The 15,592-nt window shown below is 40.5% G+C and overlaps 1 long non-coding RNA gene across 5 annotated transcripts in view; it reads right to left on the reverse strand.

Annotated features, from left to right (window-relative positions):
• Positions 1-15,366, reverse strand: part of LOC138428105 (uncharacterized) — a 147,263-nt gene extending 131,897 nt beyond the window's left edge. For all 5 annotated transcript variants that reach the window (XR_011252270.1, XR_011252268.1, XR_011252272.1 and 2 more), the window contains exons 1-2: positions 15,210-15,366; positions 14,928-15,124 (exon numbers count right to left, since the gene is read on the reverse strand). This is a non-coding gene — a long non-coding RNA (uncharacterized lncRNA). The remainder of the gene's footprint in view (positions 1-14,927; positions 15,125-15,209) is intronic.
• Between the last annotated feature and the right edge of the window lie 226 nt (positions 15,367-15,592).

Consider the following 15,592-nt stretch of genomic DNA (forward strand, 5'->3'; position numbering starts at 1 on the left):
CATCAATATTTATTCACCAGTCCTCTATTGATGAATTATTGGGCTATTTCCAATTTTTTCTGTTACAGATGGTGCTGCAATAAATTACCTTGTGCATCAGTCATTTGGTTTTTTGCCAGTGAATCTTAATAAATTTTAGAAGTAGGATTGCTTGATCAAAAAGAAATAAATGCACATATAATTTTGCTAGATATTATCATATCCACCCTCACAGGAGTTATACAGCTCTGCATTCCACCAGCAACATATGAGGGGGTCTCCCAGGTGGCTCAGTGGCAAAGAATCTGCTTGCCAGTGTAGGAGCTGCAGAAGACAGGTTCAATCCCTGAGTGGGGAAGGGCCCCTGGAGAAGGAAATGGCAACCCACTCTAGTATTCTGGCCAGGATAATCTCATGGACAGAGGAGCCTGGCAGGCTACAGTCCATGGGGTCGCAAAGAGCTGGACACAATTGAGTGACAGAGCACATCACAACAATACGACAGTGCCTATTTCTACCTAGACTCCCCCACAGAATATGAGTGTCAAACAATTATATTTACTAGAGCAGGTACTTTTGATAGGTAAGAAAAGGTATCAGTATAATTTTGATTTGCATCTCTCAAGGTGAGCAAGGTTGAATATCTGTTTACATATTATAGGAAATTTTTACTCCTTTTCCTATTAACTTCATGTTCAAATCTTGTGCCAACTTTTCTATAGAGTTTTAGAATTTTTCTTCTCTATTTTTAAAAGCTCTCATATATTTTTTAATGTTTGTTTAAGTACTTACATTTTCTTCGCCCTTTACTTTTTATGGCATTTTTGGTGGCGGTGGTGGTAGGTTTTATTGTTTTTGTTCTTATTTATTTTTAGGCCATGCCAGAAGGCAATGGCACCCCACTCCAGTACTCTTGCCTGGAAAATCCCATGGATGGAGGAGCCTGATAGGCTGCAGTCCATGGGGTAGCTAAGAGTTGGACACAACTGAGCGACTTCACTTTCGCTTTCCACTTTCATGCATTGGAGAAGGAAATGGCACCCCACTCCAGTGTTCTTGCCTGGAGAATCCCGGGGACAGGGGAGCCTGGTGGGCTGCTGTCTATGGGGTCGCAAAGAGTCGGACACAACTGAAGCGACTTAGCAGCAGTAGCAGCATGGGATCACATAGCGTCAGACATGACTGAGCAACTTTCATTTCACTTCACTCCATGTGGCATGAAGGATGTTAGTTTCCTGATCAAGGATCAAACCTATGCCCCCTGCATTGGGAGCACAGAGTCTTAACCTCTGGACCATCAGGGAAGTCTTAACCTTTTGTCTGTGATATGTCTATTATATTTTTCACAGTTTATTTTGTTTCACACAAATATTTCAAATTTTTATCATTATTTTCCCCTAGTAACTACATCACATAAATGCCAGTGAGTTGTTATTAAAAGTTAATTCCAGCCACAGAGAAAACCAGACATTGGCCTCATAGCATTTATGGCACTGTGAAATGTACTTTCATTTTCTATTCTTCACATTCAATTTCTGCTTTGATCTTTCACATAAGCCTGCTGTTTACCTTCTACCACAAGTGCTTAGGGTTAAATTCAAGATCACTATTGTAAAACAGAATTCCCTGTCCTTATTCATCTCCCAGGGAAGAGAAGTTCCTTTTTCTACCAAGCTAAAGTAGTCCAATCAGCCTAGACACAAGCCTCTTAAATTATTAGCTATAAAAAGTAGAAGGGACACATTTCTTTTTTCTCAAAAGATTTTTAAATGTGTTGTAAACAAGGGATTTATTTGGAACCTTGATCCTGAATGATTTAGAGTCGAGAAGCCAAAACCCTGGGGGGGATTGGCTCCTGCAAGCAGAGTGCACAAAAGCTGGCAACTCTGACAAGGGCTCTTTCTGATTCATGAAAAAAGGAGTGAGTGAGTGTGTGTGTGTGTGTGTGTGTGTGTGTGTGTGTGTGTGCCCGCGCAAGCACACACACATGCCCAGGAGCAGTGGGACTGAGGGGAACACATCATTCCTGTGTTGGCTCATGAAGGCCAGGGCCTTCCAGCAGCCCATCATTTCTCGGGTCATTCACATGTCATGAGACACATGTAGAGATGGGAAAATGCTGATCCATTCTCCAACTATAAGTGTGGAGAGTAGACAACTTCAATCAGTACACAAGTGAGAACAGTCTTTGAGTATGACCCTTTAATTCACCAAGTGAGCAGATACAAAATCGTAACTTCTCCAATTGACTGATGGTTTTTGAAATTTTTCTTAGTGAGAACAAAACCATTGATTTCTCTATCAGAATTTTAAAAAAAGAAAAAAAGCCTTTAAATGTAAATACTCCCTGAGAGGTGATTCTGTGTATTATTGACTGAAGGCATCATTAAGCATTTCACTTTTTCCTAAGGGCCATTTTGAATTGGGGGTGAGAGGAAGGAGGGCAGCGAGTGTCAGAGGTGAAAGTGAAGTAAGAAAGGAAGCTGTGAGGGAGGGGGAAGGAGTAGAAGAGAGCCTGGAGGCACGAAAAATCAACTTCTCAGCTTCAACATTTTGCCTAGAGCAAGCCCAGGGTGTTTGATTTCTTAGCCTGCCTTAAAAATGAAAAAGAACTTCCCCTGAAAGCTTCATTAACTCCATAAGCCAGTGATTATAGCGGCCTTTAATAGAGGAAGAATGACTTCCCTTTTCACAGAAACCTTACGGGAAGACAACTCAAATCAACTTTTGAAATGTCTGGAAGAGAAATGGGAAGGGGTAGGAGAGAGGCCAAGAGGAGAGGGGAGGAGGGAAAAGGAGAAAGAAGGCAGGAGGTGAAGGGAGACGAGGCGAGGCGAGTCGTGGCAGAGCAGGATCCGCAAGGCAATCACGGTTAGGGTTTGGGGAGGGGTGGAGGGGAACAAACTCCAAGATGCCCCCTAACAAAGCGAGGAGCAAACACTTTTCTGGTTAATCATTCCAGCCTGCAGGAGGTCCAGCCACAACATATCAAGAACAAAAACTGTCCTGGACAAGTGTCCTTCCTTTTGGCTACTAGACAGTTGAACCCCTTCTTAGCTGTGGGCCTCCTCCATCCTGTGGATATGGAGGTGAAGCTGAGCTACCTACAGCTATAAAGGCTGAAATACCTGCAACTTTGCCTCCCAGCTTCCTTGGCAGGTATGGGTATGCTACATGCACAAGCACTTCTCCCACTTCAGTGGGCCTGTGCTCAGTTGCCCAGTCATGTCCTACTCTTTGCATCCTCCCCACAGACTGTAGCCCGCCAGGCTCCTCTGTCCATGGAATTTCCTAGCAAGAATACTGGAGTGGGTAGCCATTTCCTTCTCCAGAGGATCTTCCCAACCCAGGGATGGGACCCTCATCTCCTGCATTGGCAGGTGGATTCTTTACCATGGAACCATCTGGGAAGCACTTATGTAAACTATCATCTTCAGTTAATAATAATTTATTGATATTGGCTTATTAAGTATCAAATGTACCACACTAAAACAAAATGTAAATAATAAGAGAAACTGTAAAAATAATAGAGGGAACTGTGCAGCAGAAAAGAGGACCTATAAGAACTCTGTAGTTTGGGCAGTTTTTCTGAGACTGCTCTGTAAAGTAAAGTCTATTAAAATTTTTTAATCTCTGAACAAACAGTACTGCTTTCACATTGAAAATCTCGAAGCAAAAGTAGAACATGCTTTACCAAAACAAAGTGGTATCTATATGTAATTTTACAAGGGTGTTTTTCAGTAAATAGCCCTAAGCTCTTTTCTCAGACTCCAAGTAAATAAGCCAAGTTTGGTATATAGCTTGTGATTCATCCTGGCCTATTTTCTACAAAATAGAAAAATATTCCCTATGGTTACTTTGCTGAATTACTTCTTTATGTCTCATGCTCCAGAACCTTCTACCTCCAACATTTTAAAGCCCTTTCCTATGTGATATTTATTCTCTTACTTTTGTTGTTGTTATTTGATATCATCCTTCCACTTTCCTTCAACAAAACAAAGTTCATGTTCTCTTCAAGTGCCATGTGCTCCATTGTGTCCAACTCTTTGCGACCCTAGACTGTAGCCCTCCAGGCTGCTCTGTCCATGCAGTTTTCCAGGCAAGAATACTGGAGTGGGCCGCTATTTCCTCCTCCAGCAGATCTTCCCAACTCAGAGATGGAACCAGCACCTCCTATGTTTCCTGCATTAGCAGGTGGATTCCTGACCCGCTGAGCCATTGCAGAAGCCCCATATTCTCTTAGTCCCAAGATTTTCTTGCACATCTCAACATCTCACAGAGATTCCCTGAATTTCATGCCTCGTTATCTTCCTTGCAATCTCTATCCTATCTTCCATAAATTACTTCTAGTTTTCGAATCCTTTCCAGAACTTTCTCTATTTCGTGAATTCTCTGAAAGCGTTAGTTCATCAAGCAAGTCTCAGAGAACTGACTGCGGTTAACATATGACTAAGAAACTTTACAATATAGTGGAAATGAATTACAGTGAGATTAAGTGATTCTTGGCTGAAGATCAGAGTGAGTAACTTTGAGGTTGAAATTAGACTGTGTCTTCTTTATTTCAATCTAATCCTCTTCCATTGGGCAGCACTACCATTTTAAAGAAGGAGAAGAACAGCATGCATCTGCTCTCACACCACACAGCAGAGACGAGAAAGATGGCTATCAGAAATGCTTAAATAATATTTGTCCATAATGACCAGTATTACCCAGGAGCAAAAACTAAAACTTCTTGTCTGGAGCTACATATTTCTAGTATAAATTGAATTAATACTGTAGTCCCACTCTGGGGTTCCCTGGTCTGTAAGATAGTAAAGAATCTGCCTGCAAAGGTTCAATCCCTGATCAAGAAGATCACCTGGAGAAGGGAAAGGCAACCCACCCAGTATCCTTGCCTGGAGAATTTCATGGACAGAGGAGGTCATGGACAGGCAAAGAATTTCATGGACAGGCTGGTGGGCTACAGTCCTGGGGTTGCAAAGACTCAGACATGACTGAGCAACTAATACACACACACACACACACAGTCCCATTTTATCTGTAGGGGATAATGCCCAAGGCCCCCCAATGGATGCCTGAAACCACAGACACCATGAAATGCTACATGTATTATGTTTATTCCTACATATACATATCTATGATAAAGTTTAATTTATAAAATAAGCACAGTAAGAGGTTAACAATTTATTGACTATTGTTGGAGTAACAGCCAATAAATAAATAAATTTTTATATATAAAATTTTATAAAAATATATAATAAATAAAGAAAGAAAGAATTTTTAAAAATTCTTACTGAAGCAGTCCCCAAACTTTTGGGCAAAAAGGACCAATACCTGCTAATGCTAAAGAAGCTGAAGTTGAACAGTTCTATGAAGACTTACAAGACCTTCTAGAACTAACAACTAAAAAAGATGTCCTTTTCATTATAGGGGACTGGAATGCAAAAGTAGGAAGTCAAGACATACCTGGAGTATCAGGCAAATTTGGCCTTGGAGTACACAATGAAGCAGGGCAAAGACTAATCGAGTTTTGCCAAGAAAATGCACTGGTCATAGCAAACACCTTCTTCCAACAACACAAGAAAAGACTCTACACATGGACATCACCAGATGGTCAATACCAAAATCAGATTGATTATATTCTTTGTAATTAAAGATGGAGAAGCTCTATACAGTCAGCAAAAACAAGACCAAGAGCTGACTGTGGCTCAGATCATGACCTCCTTAGTGCCAAATTCAGACTTAAATTGAAGAAAGTAGGGAAAACTGCTAGACCATTCAGGTATGACCTAAATCAAATCCCTTACGATTATACAGTGGAAGTGACAAAGAGATTCAAAGGATTAGATCTGATAGACGAGTGCCTGAAGAACTATGGACGGAGGTTCATGACATTGTACAGGAGGCAGGGATCAAGACCATCCACAAGAAAAAGAAATGCAAAAAGGCAAAATGGTTGTTTGAGGAGGCCTTACAAATAGCTGTGAAAAGAAGAGAAGCGAAAAGCAAAGGAGAAAAGGAAACTAATACCCATTTGAATGCAGAGTTCCAAAGAATAGCAAGGAGAGATAAGAAAGCCTCCCTCAATGATCAATGCAAGCAAATAAGGGAAAGTAATAGAATGGGAAAGACTAGAGATCTCTTCAAGAAAGTTAGAGATACCAAGGGAACATTTCATGCAAAGATGGGTTCAATAAAGGACAAAAATGGTATGGACCTAACAGAAACAAAAGATATTAAGAAGAGTTGGCAAGAATACACAGAACTATACAAAAAGACCTTCATGACCCAGATAATCAATATGGTGTGATCACCCACCTAGAACCAGACATCCTAGAATATGATGTCTGGGCCTTAGGAAGCATCACTATGACAAAGCTAGTGGAGGTGATGAAATTACAGTTGAACTATTTCAAATCCTAAAAGATGATGTTGTGAAAGTGCTGCACTCAATATGCCAGCACATTTGGAAAACTCAGCAGTGGCCACAGGACTGGAAAAGGTCAGTTTTCATTCCAATCCCAAAGAAGTCAATGCCAAAGAATGTTCAAACTACCTCACATTTGCTCTCATCTCACACACTACCAAGGTAATGATCAAAATCCTCCAAGCCAGGCTTCAACAGTAAGTGAACCATGAACTTCCAGATGTTCAAGCTGGATTTAGAAAAGACATAGGAAGCAGAGATCAAATTGCCAACATCCACTGGATCATTGAAAAAGCAAGAGAGTTCCAGAAAAAAAAATCTGCTTTATTGACTACGCCAAAGCCTTTGATTGTGTAGATCATAGCAAACTGTGGAAAATTCCGAAAGAGATGGGAATACCAGACCACCTGACCTGCCTCTTGAGAAATCTGTATGCAGGTCAAGAAGCAACAATTAGAACTCGACAAGGAAAAACAGACCAGTTCCAAATCGGGAAAAGAGTACATCAATGCTGTATATTGTCACCCTGCTTATTTAACTTAAATGCAGATTACATCATGCGAAATTCTGGGCTGGATGAAGTACAGTTCAATTTAGTTCAGTTGCTCAGTCATGTCCAACTCTTTGTGATGCCATGGTCTGTAGCACGCCAGGCTTCCCTGTCCATCACCAATTCCAGGAGTTTACTCAAACTCATGTCCATTAAGTCAGTGATGCCATCCAACCATTTCATTCTCTGTCATCCCCTTCTCCTCCCGCCTTCAATCTTTCCCAGCATCAGGGCCTTTTCAAATAAGTCAGCTCTTCACATCATGTGGCCAAAATATTAGAGTTTCATCTTCAGCATCAGTCCTTCCAATGAATATTCAGAACTGATTTCCTTTAGGATGGACTGGTTGGATCTCCTTGCAGTCCAAGGGACCCTCAAGGATCTTCTCCAACACCACAGTTCTTCAGTGCTCAGCTTTCTCTATAGTCCAACTCTCACATCTATACATGACTACTGGAAGAATCAAGACTGCCAGGAGAAATATCAATAACCTCAGATATGCAGATGACACCACCCTTATGGCAGAAAGTGAAGAACTAAAGAGCCTCTTGTACCTTATGACCCAGCAATCCCACTTCTGGGCATACACACCGAGGAAACCAGAATTGAAAGAGACACATGTACCCCAATGTTCATCGCAGCACTGTTTATAATAGCCAGGACATGGAAACAACCTAGATGTCCATCAGCAGATGAATGGATAAGAAAGCTGTGGTACATATACACAATGGAGTATTACTCAGCGGTTAAAAAGAATTCATTTGAATCAGTTCTGATGAGATGGATGAAACTGGAGCCGATTATACAGAGTGAAGTAAGCCAGAAAGAAAAACACCAATACAGTATACTAACACATATATATGGAATTTAGGAAGATGGCAATGACGACCCTGTATGCAAGACAGGGAAAGAGACACAGAAGTGTATAACGGACTTTTGGACTCAGAGGGAGAGGGAGAGGGTGGGATGATTTGGGAGAATGACATTCTAACATGTATACTATCATGTGAATTGAATCGCCAGTCTATGTCTGACGCAGGATGCAGCATGCTTGGGGCTGGTGCATGGGGATGACCCAGAACGATGTTATGGGGAGGGAGATGGGAGGGGGGTTCATGTTTGGGAATGCATGTAAGAATTAAAGATTTTAAAATTTAAAAAATAAAAAACTAAAAATAAAAAAAAAAATAAACCTGAACTTGGAACAAAAAAATAAATAAATAAATAAATAAATAAATAAATAAAGAGCCTCTTGATGAAAGTGAAAGAGGAGAGTGAAAAAGTTGGCTTAAAGCTCAACATTCAGAAAACTAAGATCATGGCATCTTAGATGGCAAATAGATGAGGAAACGATGGAAATAGTGACAGACTTTATTTTGGGGGGCTAACCCTAAAGGAGATCAGTCCTGGGTGTTCATTGGAAGGACTGATGCTAAAGCTGAAACTCCAATACTTTGGCCACCTCATGCAAAGAGTTAACTCATTGCAAAAGACCCTGATGCTGGGAGGGATTAGGGGCAGGAGGAGAAGGGGATGACAGAGGATGAGATGGCTGGATGGCATCACCGACTCAATGGACATGAGTTTGGGTAAACTCCGGGAGTTCGTGATGGACAAGGAGGCCCAGCATGCTGTGATTCATAGGGTCGCAAAGAGTTGGACACAACTGAGCAACTGAACTGAACTGAACTGAAAATCACTTCAGATGGTGACTGCAGCCATGAAATTAAAAGATGCTTGCTCCTTGGAAGAAAAGCTATGACCAACCTAGACAGCGTATTAAAAAGCAGAGACATTACTTTGCCAACAAAGGTCCATCTAGTCAAAGCTATGTTTTTTCCAGTAGTCACGTATTGGAAAAATATGAACTTGAGCAAACTCCAGGAGTTGGTGATGGATAGGGAATCCTGGCATGCTGCAGTCCATGGGGTCACCAAGAGTCGGACACAACCGAGCAACTGAACTGAACTGAACTGACCAATACCTGGAAGATAATTTTTCCATGGACCCAGGAAGGTAGGGGTATGGTTTCTATTTCACCTGCCACTCACCTCCTGTAGCCTGACCCAGTTCCTAACAGGCTACAGGCCAATACCAGTTTGTGGCCTGGGGATTGGGGACACCTGTCTTACTACAGAAATGTAATGCCTTCACCATCTTAACTAAGCTCTTATCATGCACGATGATTATAGTTTTGCAGTTTGAGATGTGACAGAAAAATTTAAATTATTAATTTGATTTCCAAAACCTTTGTCTAGATTTATATTCCTAGTAATGGCAGAGAAACCTGCTTATCCCACCATCTCTTCACCATATAGTATGTTGTTATGGTTGCTTTTAATCTGCGCTAATTTGTTGGGTGAAACTGGCAAAATTTTTATTGTTTTAATTTGCATTTCATTGATGACTAAAGAGGATGAATAATTTTTACTTCTCTTAGCTATTTATATTTCTGGTCTGCATATTTGCATTCATCTCCTTTATTCCAATTTCAGCCAGGTCTTGCTGTTTTGTTGATGTGTATCCTCTCTTTGTAAATTAGGGTATTAATCTTTTATCATATCATAACAAATATTTTTCTCAATATACCATTTATTTTTCCATTTTGCTTATCATATTTTGATAACCTAAATGGGGAAACTGCCATAATTCATTACTTATTTGGTGAGAGGTCACCAGCTCAAGAATCTGATGGTCTCTCATTAGAAAATGAACAAATGCACACACACACATACATATCTGCAAACAATTTTAAAGGGCTTATAGGCCTCTGGAATTCCACTTATAGACTCTTTAATTACAATACTCATTCATTACTCTTTCATCTGAGTCCTAACCATCTTAAAAACCCTTCAGGGTGATAGAAACTCATTGCAACATCTTGCTAATTTTGATGTGTGAAAAAAATGTAGAATTCATTGTGTGTACTGTCTTGGAGAAAGGCAATATGCAACTGTAGGAAGAAAGTGTCTTAGGGGCCAGAAAACCTGAACTCTCATCCTAATTCTGTCACTAAATAAATGAGCTGGGAAAAGTTACTTAATCTTTGTCTCCAGATCTGCAACAATAAATATGCACAGAATGTGTGTTTGCTCATGTGAGTGCGTAAGGTGTAGTGAGAGAATTATTCTTTAGTCTTTTTTATTTCTAAAAAGCACATATATTTCACATCAGAAGATTCTGTTATACAACACTTTTGCTCTGAAATCATTTTTTAAAAAACCATCTGGAGAAAAGAAACATAAACTCCTAACATCACAGCTGTGACTCTTCAGCACTCCTTAGTTACAAGTAGTTATACTACCATTTAATGGTACCATTAAAAATGCATTGTCTCCATAGTAACTGCAACATTACAAGACACCAAATCTCTCCCTGAAATACTCATGCTGAGCAGCATACATTGTCTTTTGTAATGGTTGTTTCTACCTTTAATTTTTTATCTAAGAATGCATAGCTTTCCCTTCTTTAATTTATTTGTAACCATGAAAACCTATCAAGACTTGGCTTTTTTTTTTAAGTTTTTATGATACTTGGAAATATATAGTACCAGTTGTCAACTGTGTCCCTGTCTTGCAGACTGGGAAACAAAAATGTTTCCACCCTCGGTAAAATTCTGATATAATTCTCCTCCTACCGCCATTCATCTCTTTATCACTATTTATCCCCTCCGATGGCCCTTTGCCTTTGGGTCTTATTTTTAATTCCCCCACCACTCCTGACACTCTGTCATTTGCACATGCTATCTCAGCTTCTCCCTAGGTGGTGACTAAGAACCAAAACATTAGTTGATACTGATTTAGGAAATAAACTCATAAGGTAATCTGCATTTTAAGAGAGGAATCTTAAAGGCTATGAGTCTTTCAAGACTGAACTAGATGTGTGAATGGGGTTTGGTGGGAGAGAGGTTCAAGAGGAAATGATATATGTATACCTACGGCTGATACACTTCATTGTACAACAGAAACTAGCACAATGTTGTAAAGCAATTATACCCCAATTTAAAAAAAAAAAATTTTAAGAAGTAATACTTTACTAGACCTGGGTCAGTAATTTGGAATAAGCCCAGCCTTAAGCCTTCTCAACTAACCATAAACAAACTACATTCTATGCTATCTACTTTTGAGGTATCTCTTTTTTCCATGAAAAAAAAAAAATGTTTCTTGAGCACCTATCCAGAGCTCTCCTAGACACACTCAGCCAATGAGATAGATCAGTGCATATCAAACATTTGTATCTAGTTCAAGGGGAGGCAGAAAACCAAAAAGTGAACAAAAAGTAAATAAATAAATTCAGGTCCAAAACAGTTTTCCAAGTAACGGGACCCACTAATGCCAAGTCCTAAGATAGAAAGGAATTCTACATGTCTTTGGAACAGGAAAAGGCCAGTGTACCTGGAGCACAATGTATGAAGTGGAAATTTGTTCAGGATGAAATCAGAGAGAAAAGTATGAGCCAGTTCCCACAAGATCCTGGAGAGAAAAGGCAAAAGTCTGGATATTATTCTAAATCTAATGGGAAGCCAATAGAAAATTTCAAAGAGAGGAATACAATTACCTGAATCACATTTTAAAAAGATCACTCCTGGAGAATAAACTATAGCAGGAGACAAGGGGAGAAAGGAGACAAATTTGAGGAAATTTCAATAATACGAGGTACAGTCCCTTAGACAGCAAGGAGATCAAACCAGTCAATCAAGGGAAATCAATCCTGAGTATTCACTGGAAGGACTGGTGCTGAAGCTGAAGCTCCAGTACTTTGGCCACCTGATGCAAAGAACGTTCTTAGCAATCACTTTGATGTAAAATAGGGGTGTGTCTGAGAGGGTAGGAGATGTGAAGGGAAGAAAGAACAACTTTATAAAGTTATTTCCAGTGTTACTGAGATGAGAGGGGGAATTCTGGAAGAAGATGATTAAAATAGCTCCAGCCTGGAGCATAATTCCCTCTTGGAAAGATTAATAAGAACATCTGAAGATGTTGGGATGGTGTTTAAGAAGGCTTCTTTTTGCTTTCAGCAAATGAGTCATTGATATTTCCTCAGTTACTTTGATTGTGTTGGATTAAAATATGGTTGTAAATTACCTTCAGCTTCTCCTAATAAGAGATAGAGTCTCTACTTCTCTCTCTCAGTCTGGGCTGGCTTTGTAGCTTGCTTTGGGCAAAGTGGTTGCCAAGAACAGTTGGGGGAAGCAGAGAAAAGTGAGAGTGAGGGAGGGGTTGTTATATATAGTATATTCACTTATTTTGAGTTAATGAACAAGCCATTTCAAATATTTCACTACTTGAATCATAAAACATGAGGAGATCGTAGAATTTCAAAGGTCTTCAATGGAAAAAAAACTGAATATTTAGATTATATTAATCAACTTGGGAAGTAAATGATAGAAGAGGTGTATCTAAAGTCTGCATGGAATTTTGGGTGGAAAAAGAAAAGTAATAGATATACATTAGCTATTTAAATAAAATGTGCTGATACTGGGCCTTGAAAATGACCATAGGGAGTTCAGTTAATGAGGCTGTTGGTGTCATTTAGTTGCTAAGTCATATCTAACTCTTTTGAGACCCCATAGACTGTAGCTTGCCAGACTCCTCTGTCCATGGGATTTATCAGGCAAAAATCCTGGAGTGGGTTGGCACTGCCTTCTTCAGGGAATCTTCCTGACCCAGAGATCAAGCCCACCTCTCTTACATTGGCAGGCAGATTCTTTACCTCTTAACTACCAGGGAAGCTCTTGGTTAATGAGGAGAACAATCTAAATACATTGCATGTGTTCTAACATGTAGGAAACTGTATTCTCTTAGCAGTCAATACAAAAATTATTTTGTAGGGAGAGCACCACTTTTATTAAGAAGAAGCTGTGATGTGGTTTTGCAACAGAAACAAATTGGCTAGGCTCTGGTTTCTTGAGGAAGAGAGAAAACGTTGTTGTTACTGTCGTTCAGTCCCTAAGTCATGTCCAACACTTTGCGACCCCATGGACTACGGCCCATCAGACTCCTCTGTACTCCCCTACTCTCCCTTCTTGGACCACATCCTTGTCACTGTGAAGGGGCTTACATAGCTCAGTGAAGCTATGAACCATGCCAGGCAGGGCCACCCAAGATGGATGGGCCATAAGGAAGAGTTCTGACAAAACATGATCCGCTGGAGAAGGAAATGGCAACTCCAGTATCCTTGCCTGGAGAATCCCATAGACAGAATGAAGAGAGATAGTAGTTAGCATTAAAAAGAGAGAGAAATGTTCTGCCTGAGTGAGTGGAAAAGAGGAAAACCTAAGTTAACCCAACGCTGATGGGGAGGAGAGTCTAGAGAAAGACACTGGGCTTAAGGGAAGAAGAAACTGGGGCAATAAGAGGCTAGAGGGAGATGATTTAAGGGAAATGTTGAGTGGAATAACTCCCCTCAAAAAAAAAAAAAACAAGCCTATCAAAATCCAGAAATTTCTGCATATGCCTGAATTTTCTTCCTTTACAGACTCTTTAGATTGCAAGGGGGAAAAAAAATCCTAACCCTAACTAGTCTAGGAAAGACAAGGGTAGGAGGAAGGTACAGGGCTGGACCTGGAGACTGGAGTGCATTGACTTTCTCCATCTCTCATCTTGGCTGTCTATAGGTGTCAGCCTCATCTCTTCTCCTTGCCAGGAGCAGGGAATATGAGCCTCAGCCACTCCAGGCCCCACATCCCACAACTGCACCACCTCACGGAGGCCAGAGGCAACTTTATCAATGGCCCAGCTTGGATCCGACGTCCACCCCTAGGCTATCACTGTGGCCAAAAAGACGGCAGCTTCCGTCGCGTGACAGTGGAAGCACTGGTCCAAAAAACAGGGGAGGGGTTTTGACACATAAAACAGTAAATGTCCAGTTCAGACTTTATGTGGAAAATACTGAAGAGTCTAAGTCTCCATGCCAGCTGGTTCGGGAGGGAGAAACAGTCACCAACTTTCAGGGCTACAAAGCCAAATACTGAATTACTTTTAATGCGAGAAACAGTTCAAAGCCATATACTAATCATTTCCTCTTTAGCCATCAAGTAGCATATTATGTCATTTCTGTTTTCTGGTTTTTTCAAGAAGAAAAACAGGTGGCAACAGACTAGGGTCAGGATATATTAACCACAGTAAATTAAAAGACACAATTTCTCACATTAACTTTTTCCTAGCTCCATCAGGGCTTAATATGTAAACACACACATATATTTCTATGATATCATTAATATACACAAATGTTCGAAGGAAATATTACAGAAAATTTTAATTACACACACATGAAACACAAAAGGACAGGAACCTTGTATCTTTTATGCAATTAAAGCAAATGTGAACTGAAATATAGCTATTTTACCTATTAGCAAATCCCTCTCATATATGGTATGAAATAAACCCTTTAGGTTTTTATCTAAGTTACTGCCTCCAAGTCTTTCTTGCTTGTTTTGATCTTAAAATAGAAAGCAGTAACAGTGTGGAGCAGAAAAATATGAAAAGGAAGCAAAACCAGTCAATATCCATCTTTTTTTTTTTGAACCTGCATTTACAGTTGTTGTTGTTGTTGTTGTTGTTACTTTATTTTACTTTACGATACTGTATTTGTTTTGCCATACATCAACATGAATCCGCCACGGGTGTACACGTGTTCCCAATCCTGAACCCCCCTCCCACCTCCCTCCCCATACCATCTCTCTGGGTCATCCCAGTGCACCAGCCCCAAGCATCCTGTATCCTGCATCGAACCTAGACTGGCGATTTGTTTCTTATATGATATTATACATGTTTCAATGCCATTCTCCCAAACCATCCCACCCTCTCCCTCTCCCACAGAGTCCAAAAGTCTGTTCTATACATCTGTGTCTCTTTTGCTGTCTCACATACAGGGTTATCCAATATCCATCTTTAAAGGCTGAGGTTTATATGTAACAATAACCATCACATAAAGGTAACTGTCCCGCTTCTCGCTACACATGCCACATACCTCAGGGCACTCGCTTCTGTCAGAAGCATCTTCACTACCACAAATCATTTTCCAAGGGAAGAAAGAGTCAGCTATGACTTCTGGACCAGAAAGATCTCATTGTTTAGAATAGGAAGCTCCAGGGCCACTGCTGGGGTTTTCATTGCTGGTAAATTACCAGGAGGGTTTTCCAGGTGCTTCAGCAGTAAAGAATCCACCTGCCAAGCAGGAGACGCAGGTTCAATGCCTGGGTCAGGAAGATTCCCCGGAGGAGGAAATGGCAACCCACTCCAGTATTCTTACCTAGGAAATCCCATGGATAGAGGAGCCTGGCAGGCTACAAGCCATGGGGTCGCAAAAGAGTTGGACACAACTGAGCAACTAAATAACAACAACAAAATTACCAGGAAGGAGAGAGAGCATCCAGCTACTTTTTTAAACACCCTCCCTATCAAAAAAGGGCCTCATTTCCATGCCTTGTTAGATATCTGTGTGGGAGGAAACACAAGGGACCAAAAAGGAAATAAGCTTACTGCAGAGAGATGGGTTTCGAGCTGGAGTGATCACACCCAGGCTCATCTTTTCTTATCCTTTTCAAGGGGATGATTGCTTCTGATAAGCCTGCCACTCTTTTCCTACTGGGCGATCAAGTAGAACTTGTCCAGAGAAGATTTTAAACAGAAGGT

Source organism: Ovis canadensis, chromosome 23, assembly GCF_042477335.2.
Source record: "Ovis canadensis isolate MfBH-ARS-UI-01 breed Bighorn chromosome 23, ARS-UI_OviCan_v2, whole genome shotgun sequence".
Taxonomy (NCBI): domain Eukaryota; kingdom Metazoa; phylum Chordata; class Mammalia; order Artiodactyla; family Bovidae; genus Ovis; species Ovis canadensis.